Source organism: Theropithecus gelada, chromosome 12, assembly GCF_003255815.1.
Source record: "Theropithecus gelada isolate Dixy chromosome 12, Tgel_1.0, whole genome shotgun sequence".
NCBI lineage: Eukaryota > Metazoa > Chordata > Mammalia > Primates > Cercopithecidae > Theropithecus > Theropithecus gelada.
Window position 1 is genome coordinate 13,142,316 of NC_037680.1, and position 9,769 is coordinate 13,152,084.

A 9,769-nucleotide genomic window follows, 5' to 3' on the forward strand; every position below is an offset into this window, starting at 1 on the left:
TTTTTTTTTGAGACGGAGTCTTGCTCTGTCGCCCAGGCTGGAGTGCAATGGCCGGATCTCAGCTCACTGCAAGCTCTGCCTCCTGGGTTTATGCCATTCTCCTGCCTCAGCCTCCCGAGTAGCTGGGACTACAGGCGCCCGCCACCTTGCCCGGCTAGTTTTTTGTATTTTTTAGTAGAGACGGGGTTTCACCGTGTTAGCCAGGATGGTCTCAATCTTCTGACCTCGTGATCCGCCCATCTCAGCCTCCCAAAGTGCTGGGATTACAGGCTTGAGCCACTGCGCCCGGCCTATATATATATATATATATATATATGTTGTTGTTGTTTTTTAATGAGATAGAATCTTGCACTGTTGCCCTGGCTGGAGTTCAGTGGTACGAGCTCCGCTCACAGCAATCTGTGCCTCCTGGGCTCAAGCAATTCTCATGCCTCAGCCTCCCAAGTAGTTGGGATTACACGTGTGCACCACCATGGCCGGCTAATTTTTTGTATCTTAATAGAGATGGGGTTTTGACATGTTGCCCAGGCCGGTCCCAAGCTCCTGACAGACTCAGGCAATCCACCCACCTTGGCCACCCAAAGTACTAGGATTAGAGGCATGAGACACTGCGCCTGTATTGTGGCACATATTTTTATCTAATGGAACACTAGATAGCACTAAAAATGAAAAACCATAGCTACACTTTGTGTTTCAAAATAGAGGAATCCCAAAAACATGATAGTGAACAGAAGCAGCAAGTTATGCAGGAACATGGCTGGGTACAGTGGCTCAGGCCTGTAATCCCAGCACTTTGGGAGGCCGAGGTGGGAGGATTGCTTGAGGTCTGGAGTTCGAGACCAGCCTGGCCAACATGGTGAAATCCCGTCTCTACTAAAAATACAAAAAATTAGCGGAGTGTGGTGGCGCACGCCTGTAGTCCTAGCTACTCAGGAGGCTGAGGCAGGAGAATCGCTTGAACCCAGGAGGCAGAGGTGGCAGTGAGCCAAGATCATGCCACTGCACTCCAGCTTGGGCTACAGAGTGAGATTCCATCTCAAAAAAAAAAAAGTTATGCAAGGGCATATACAATGTGAGTTTGTTTTTATATATTCAACAGCAGGAAAAAGCAAGCAATTATTTAGGCACAGATGCAGAGGTGGCCAGGAAATTATTAACCCAAAATGCCAGATAATGGTTAGCCAGGGTGGGGGATGCAATTGAAGACAGGAATATATGGAGAGGGCTTTTGAGGCATGGCAACGTTCTAATTTTTGGCCTGGGTGTTGGGTACACAGGTGCTTGTTTCATTAATTTTCTTTTTTTTCTTTCTTTTCTTTCTTTCTTTCTTTCTTTTCTTTCTTTCTTTCTAGCATATGTGCTATATTTTATAATTTGTTCAAAAAGCATTCAAGGAAAGGAGTCAAAAAAGAAAAAGAGCTTAAAACATAGTCAAGAGAGGCTAATTGAGGAAGCAAAGGTGACCAGGCAGGATTCAGGGTCCACTTGCATTTAAAGTCCCAAGAACTGGCCAGGTGCGGTGGCCCATGCCTGGAATCCCAGCACTTTGTGAGGCTGAGGCATGTAGATCTCTTGAAACCAAGAGTCTGAGACAGGCTAGGCAACATGCTGAAACCCCACGTCTCCAAAAAAAAAAAAAAAAATTAGCCAGGCATGGTGGTGTGTGTCTGTAATTTCCAGCGACTTGGGAGACTGAGGTTGGAGAATCACGTGAGTCCGAGTTGTTTGAGGCTGCAGTGAGCCAAGATGGTGCCACTGTACTCCAGCCTGGGTGACAGAGTGACCCTGTCTCAAAAAACAAAACAAAACGAAACAAACAAAAAAACAAAGTCCCAAGAACTTGTAGAGGCATCAACTTGTGCAGTTGAGTGAAATTTGTCTTTTCCACCCTAGTTTCCCCATTCTTGCCCTTTCTATTCATGAAGCCTCCCTCTTTGCTGCCTCTCCCCAACTCTACATGCTCATATTGTTGCCACTTTTACCTGAATTCTTAAACAGAACTTTATAAGTTACCACACACAATGATGTAACTGATGAATAAGATCCAAATGGGTTACTTTTTCATTAATGTCTCCATTTAATAAATATTTATTAACACCTGGCTGGGTCAGGCTCTCTGCTTGTAGCTGGAGATACAGCTAGAACAAAGAAGACAAAGTCTCCTGCCCTTTTAGGCCTTATTATTCACTTATTTACCCCTGTTTCCCTCCTTCCAGGTTTACGTGCATTTGTTAGAGCAGAGCATAAATTTCCAGGTACCGATGGAGCTGGGGGTTCATTATATGGTGCCATTAGACCATTAGCTCCTCGGGGGTGGCTTCTATGTTTGACTCACATCCAGATCCACCATGAAATCTAGTGATTTTCTTGGATTTAGCAGGAATATTTGTGGACTGAGTGAAGAAATGAATAGAGATGGTTCCTATCTAGATTTAGGGTATCTCCCTCCCCGTACCCCACTGTGTGTCTTCGGACATTCTTTTATGGCAATGGGTGATATCACTATTCACAAATATCTCATTCTCAGAATCCTTAGCTTGGAAGACTTTTTGTCCTTGAGCCCAGCACGCCACATGTTACCTCTGTTAGATTTTCCTCTGCTGCAGTAATGAGAGGCGTATTCCCCGTCTTTGGGTGCTGAAAGTCGAGGTTTCCGAGGACGGATTGGACTTTAGTAATATAGTCGCAGATGAGTTCCACATCACCTCTTGAAACTACTTCTAGGAAATCATGAATCAGTTTATTTTTATTCATCTTGCTAGTTCCACATGATTGCCTTGAAGAGAAAAGGAACGATTTAATTATATGAGAGCCAGCAAAGCTGTGAATGGTTCAAATGTAACATATTCTGCCTTTACCGCCACCTGTTTCCTTCTTTTATGTATAAAAATCTCATAACCGTTTCAAAGACAATTTTGAAAAGAGTGGGAAATGCCACAATACCACCAGGCTTGGTTCTTTGCGTACATGTTGAATTAGGAAGAATAGTAATTTCACCATTATTTTGGAAGATCTGCTATGGTAGAGGAGAAGAGAGGATGGATCAACAGCAGAATGGAAACAGCACAAGCTTGGAGCCCAGTAGAACCTGGATTTAAATTCCTTCTCCACAGATTACCAACTGTGTGACCATGAGCACATGGCTCATCTCTGGGCTGCGTTTACTTATCTCTAAAATGGAAATGATCGTCCCCTCTTCAAAAGGTTGGTGAGGATCTGAAATATGATCTACAGAGGGTTGGCACATTCTACAGGTGAAAATTCTTGTTGGATTTTGTTATTTTTTTTTAGATTGTTTATTAACCACCTTATACGTATTTCCTTTCTGAAAGTCCCATCTTCCCAACAATACGGTAAGCTCCTCAATAGCAGGGACATTACATGACTTGTCCTTTCATCTCCTCTTTGATTCTAGCACAGTGGGAATCATGGAGGAGCACAGTGCCCACTGTTCTAGATTTTCCAGGAAAGCCCTAATTTTAAATATCTCATATCAGTTTTCCAAATCATTGAAATATCTCAAATTGCAATTTTGGAGGTCACCAAACTACCCTCTCCTGCATGGAGCCTTTTTTTTTTTTTTTTTCTTTTGAGATAGAGTCTCACTCTGTCACCCAGGCTAGAGGGCAGTGTCACAATCTTGGTTCACTGCAACCTCTGCCTCCTGGGTTCAAGCAATTCTCCTGCCTCAGTCTCCCGAGTAGCTGGGACTACAGGCGGGCCACCACACCCGGCTAATTTTTGTAGCTTTTAGTAGAGATGAGTTTTCACCATGTTGGCCAGGCTGGTCTGGAATTCCTGACCTCAGATGATCCACCCGCCTTGGCCTCCCAAAGTGCTGGGATTACAGGCGTGAGTCACCGCGCCCAGCCTGGAGCCTCTTGCTGTTAGTAACAGCACGACATCCTTTGTCAGGCTCTATACTCCAACTTCTGCTTCTGACACCACCTCACTGTATGTAGCCACATGTTATCGATTCGATGTGCAATTTCCTTGCGGTAATCTGGCATGAGATTGAAAACAAAAGAACAAGAGGCTCATTTCGTAGTACAACTTTGTGGAGGAAAGCTAAGGAAAACAAACAAGAAAAAGTCTAGATTTCCTCTTTAATGTTCTGAACACACAAATGCCTTCAGAATTCATGGGCCAGACTACATAGAGCCCTTGTTCTCAAACGAGAACATGTGCTTCACTCTAGAAATAGTTCTAGTCCATGAATTCATCAATTCATTAGGAAGATGCTATATGCCCTTCAGCAGCTTTCATTGACCTGTCCCAATAAACATAACACAAAACAGGTTGGACAAAATACAAGAAAGAGCACACATGGTTAAGTGTCCATGCAAACAGCAGATAATGAATCTTACAGATGTCAGAGAAATGGGCTGGCCATGTGATCTGGAAGATCTCCTTGAAAGAAGGCATTCATTGCTGGGCTCGGTGGCTCACACCTGTAATCCCAGCACTTTGGGAGGCCAAGGCGGGCGGATCACGAGGTCAGGAGATCTGGCTAACAAGGTGAAACCCCGTCTCTACTAAAAGCACAAAAAATTAGCCGGGTGTGGTGACGGGCACCTGTAGTCCCAGCTACTCCGGAGGCTGAATCAGTAAAATGGCGCAAACCCAGGAGGCGGAGGTTGCAGTGGGCTGAGATCGTGCCAGTGCATTCCTGCCTGGGCAACAGAGCGAGACTCTGGAAAGAAAGAGAGAGAGAGAGAGAGAAGGAAGGAAGGAAGGAAGGAAGGAAGGAAGGAAGGAAGGAAGGAAGGAAGGAAGGAAGGAAGGGGAGAGAGAAAGAGAGAGAAGAAAGAGAGAGAGAGAAAGGAAGGAAGGAAGGAAGGAAGGAAGGGAGGGAGGGAAAGAGAGAGAGAGAGAGGGAGGGAGGGAGGGAAGGAGGGAAGGAAGGAAGGCATTTGTGATATCTGGAGAGTCAGAGTGAAGGAGAATGGGCAGCTCTGATGAAGGACAAGTATGAACTCAGGCCTCTACCCGGGTCTGAGGAGGAGAGAGTGAAACCGGAAGGGAATTTACCCTGGATTCCCCAACACATCGGGAAGCCCATGGAGAGCTTTCAGCAGTGCGTTTTAGGAACATTGGTACTTTAGTAAGATTATTATGATGCAGAGGAAAAAGGCAGAAACAAAAATTTGAATGTGGCTGGGCATGGTGGCTCACGCCTGTAATCCCAGCACTTTGGGAGGCCGAGGCGGGGGGATCATCTGAGTTCAGGAGTTCAAGACCAGCTGGGCCAACATGGTGAAGCCTTGTCTCTACTAAAAAATACAAAAATTACTCAGTGTGGTGGTGCACACCTGTAATCCCAGCTACTCAGGAGGCAGAGGCAGGAGAATCGCTTGAACCCAGGAGGCACAGGTTGCAGTGAGCCGAGATCAAACCACTGCACTCCAGCCTGGGCAACAGAGCGAGACTCCATCTCAAAAAACAATAACAACAACAAAATTTGAAGTGAAGGTTCACAGGATTTGTGACTGACTGACCACAGACAATGAAAAGGTCCAAGAGGTTGGGGTCCAGGAACTGAGGGAGGACCCACAGCTGGGCAGGTGATTCTTTTTACAGAAAGACAATAGATGAGGTCAGCAGCAGAACCAGTACATAAACAAGTGTGTGTGGTTGGTGTCCTTGGCTTTCAAAGAAATGGTGGCCTTAGCTCAGTGCGGTTTCCTGAACTTGCTTGAGCATAAACATTTCCTTGTTATAAAGATTCCAAGTTTCCTTTAGCAGATCTGGGATGAGGCTGGGGACTCTCTTTTTTGAAAGAAATTTTTCATAGACTTTAAAAAATTGACTTTATTGCTTAGGGCAATTTAAAGCTTATTATGCAAAATTGGGCAAATTCTGCAAAATTGGGCAGAAAGTACAGAATATTCCCTCTCCACTACCCACTACTGGCCTCATCATCAACAGCCTGCACCAGAGTGGTACATTTGTTAACAACTGATGAACTTACAAACAGAGTATTATCACCCAAAGTCCATAGTTTACGTTAGGGTTCACTGTTGGTGTTGTGCATTCTATGGGTTTGGACAAAGGTATAATGACATGTATCCACCATTTTAGTATGTATAGAATAGTTTCATGGCCCTAAAAATCTCTGTGTTCTGCCCATTCTTTCCTCCCTCCACACTAACCCTGGGCAACCGGGGACCTTTTTATTGTCTCTGGGAGGCTCCCATCAGGCAACTTCTAGAAACACAGAATTGAATCCACAATCTTTCTTACAATCCACTTTGTTTTCTAATTGACATTTATCATTACTACCTGTTACTCCTTTTGATTTAAACTTCCTAGAATAGATAGTAGTTCCCCCTTCTAATTTCTAGCGGAATACTTTGAAATAGAGAATGAATTCCTCAAGTCTTTATCTACCTTTGTTCAAAGTGAAGTTACATAATAACAATAATACAACAACAGCAGCATGCCCAACATTCATTGAATGCTTGCTACGCGTCATATGCTGTTCTAAATGTTTTACAGGTGTTTTTCTATTTAATTCCAAATAATACTATCAGAACAGTTGTATTATTATCCGTATTCTATAGATGAGGAAAATGAAGCACAGACACTGGCAAAATGGGATCTCACTCCAGAGAGATGAGAGTGCTACTGCCCAAAAAGATGTAATGGAGTCAGGCGCGGTGGCTCATACCTGTAATCTCAGCACTTTGGGAGGCCAAGGCGGGTGGATCACCCGAGGTCAGGAGTTCGAGACCAGCCTGGCCAATGTGGTGAAACCCCATCTCTACTAAAAATACAAAATTAGCCAGGCATGGTGGTGCATGCCTGTAATACAAGCTACTTGGGAGGCTGAGGCAGGAGAACTGCTTGAACCCGGGAGGTGGAGGTTGCAGTGAGTCGAGATCGTAGCATTGTACTGCAGCCTGGGCAACGAGAGTGAAACGCTGTCTCAAACAAACCACAACAAAAAAAAGATGTAATGGAACGAGTATTTAAAGGTGCATTTGCAGAATAGGCTTATTTCCATTTTCATGTTTGGACGTTAGGTAGATGCGGATGAGCTCATCATTACTCCTTGCTAGCCACACTGGACTGTGTCAGACTTTCCTCTTGTTTTATTTTTACCCTTCAGCTCTGATCCCCTCTGTCTGATAAGAACCCAATCGAATGTGCCTGAGAGGTATCCTCAATAAGTGTATATCCTTATAAGGCATATAGTGCTGTTATGTTACATTGGTTTTTAATTTACACAAATAATATTGTACTCTAGAGCTCATTAATTATTTGTTAACACTTCGCTTTTAAGCTTTATCCTTGTACTTATATGTACAAGGTTGTTGGTTTTATGTTCACCATATTTTATTACTGCTTTGGTGATGAACATCTAAGTTGTGCACTCCATGAACAACACTGTGATAAATATCCTGGTTTAGGCCTTATTATGCACCCTGCAAACGTTTCTCTGGGGCAAGTGGGTCGAATGGATTTAATTTCACAAAGTACTACCAGATTGTCCTCCAGAATGGCTGTATCAATTTACACTGCCAGCGGTAATGCCTGTTTTCTTTAAGCTCTTTTAAGAGAAGCAGACGTTTAGTTGATTGCTGTCACTTAATCATCATTATCTTCATCATTAGCATTTAATAAGCAGTGTGCTTGGAACCTTACTAAGGGTGGAAGGGGCAGATGATATACTCAAAATCAGGCCACAGAAATAATTAAAACCAATACACACATCTGTCCCAGCAAATTGCTTTGTAACTCAGATTTACATTTTACATACTTGTTTTTGAAAATGCAACAGTATTTGCAGGATCATTTCGGGGGGGGGAAATGGTTTTCAGAAACAAAGGATAATTAAAACTTGTCTTTCAATAAAGCTAAAAATCAGGTATTCAAATAACAGTTAGGCAACAAATAGATATTTATATCACACCTTATTCATAAAGTAGAAATAAAACTTCAAACATTTTTCCCCCAAGGTTATTACCTAGCAATGGTATGGAGTTGTAATTTAACTTTTTAATGTAACACTTAAGGGAGAGCATTTCGTAAGTAGTATCTATCATCTAAAATAAAACATAAAAATTTAGATTTAGCTAAACTACAATCCCAAAGTTATCAAATCAAATCACTGAAATACCGGGCAATGTGGTCATTATTTGGCCATTTATTGTCTCACATACTCAATAGTGATGGGAGGAAGACAGTGACTATTAAATGAGCTCATAGCATTATCTCTATATGCAGGTCATTCTTTTAGTTAACATGCACAGACCATGGCTTTTAAAAATTATTTTTATTACAGACGGGGTCTCACTCTGTCATCCAGGCTGGAGTACAGCAGCTTGATCATAGCTCACTGCAGCCTGAAACTCCTAGGTTTAAGGGATCCTCCCACCACAGCCTCCCGGATAACTAGGGCTACAGGTGCACAGCATTATGCCCCACTAGTTATTTTTATGTTCTATTTTTGTAGAGACAGAGTCTCACTATATTGCCCAGGCTTAGTCATGAACCCACAATGCCTTTTATTATTGAGCTCTATATCCCCTTCTGAATTCAATCTGTACATGTCCATTTTAGGTTTCTTTCATAAGAAAACATTTCTCAATTTTCCGTTTAGAATTGTTGTTGTTGTTGTTGTTGCTGTTACAGAGACTCCCTATATCGCCCAGGCTGGAGTACAGTGGCACAATCTTGGTTCACTGCAACCTCCACCTCCTGGATTAAACAATTCTCCTGTTTCAGCTTCCCAAGTAGCTGGGATTACAGGTGGCCACCACCACGCCGGCTAATTTTTGTATTTTAGTAGAGACAGGGTTTTACCATGTTGGACAGGCTGGTCTCGAACTCCTGACCTCAGGTCATCCACCCTCCTTGGCCTCCTAAAGTGCTAGGATTACCGGCATGAGCCACCATGCCTGCCCATTTAGAATTGTTTTGGTCAATGATTTTTGAGGAATAATCTTTCATTCCACAGAGGTTTTTAGTTTAGCATCTATTAAAGCCCAGTCTTTTTTATTTTTAATTGCATGCATGGTTTATCTATTTGTAAAACCAAAACCTTTTGTTATACTGTACATCTGATTTAGAACGTTATGTAATGAAGATTTAAAGCAACAGAAATCTTATTTCATGTTGGGAAAGCGTGGTTAAGAACATATGTATACAATACTGATTGGTTACAAGAAGATTCATACCATGTAAAGTTTACACATATTTGGGTGATTAAACTAAAAGATTACCCCTAGGTATAATTCAATGAAGGCAAGTGTTTTTCATATACTTTTCTTGTTATTAGTAATTTAGCCTATGGTCTAGAGGTGCCTACATAAGTATTGGAGGAAATCGTCACAATATTTGAAAAGTAAAAAATAGTTTATTACAACTCTAAGGATATTATTATTTGAGATTAGGACACAGTTTCTTCTATCAGTTTACCTGGCGTTCCTTCTCTGGGACATCCTTTGGGGAGTAAAAAAGTCGCAACATACAGTTTATCTAAAATGGAATGAAAAGCAGAGATTTGGCTTACCTGTGCTGTGTTTTGCTGAGGGAGGTGGCACACAGTTGAAGAAACACCAAGCCAAACAGTAGCCAACATCATCCTAATTCATCGTGGCACTGATTTCCGGGACAACTGTAGCCCACACTTCAACTAGGGATCCATTTTAAAAACAGCATAGATTCAGATTTTTTTCTTTAATGATTTTACAGTGTTACACAGCCCAAATAATTTTTCTTTAAATTTTTTCTTTAATTAAGCTGATCCTGCATGCACAAACCC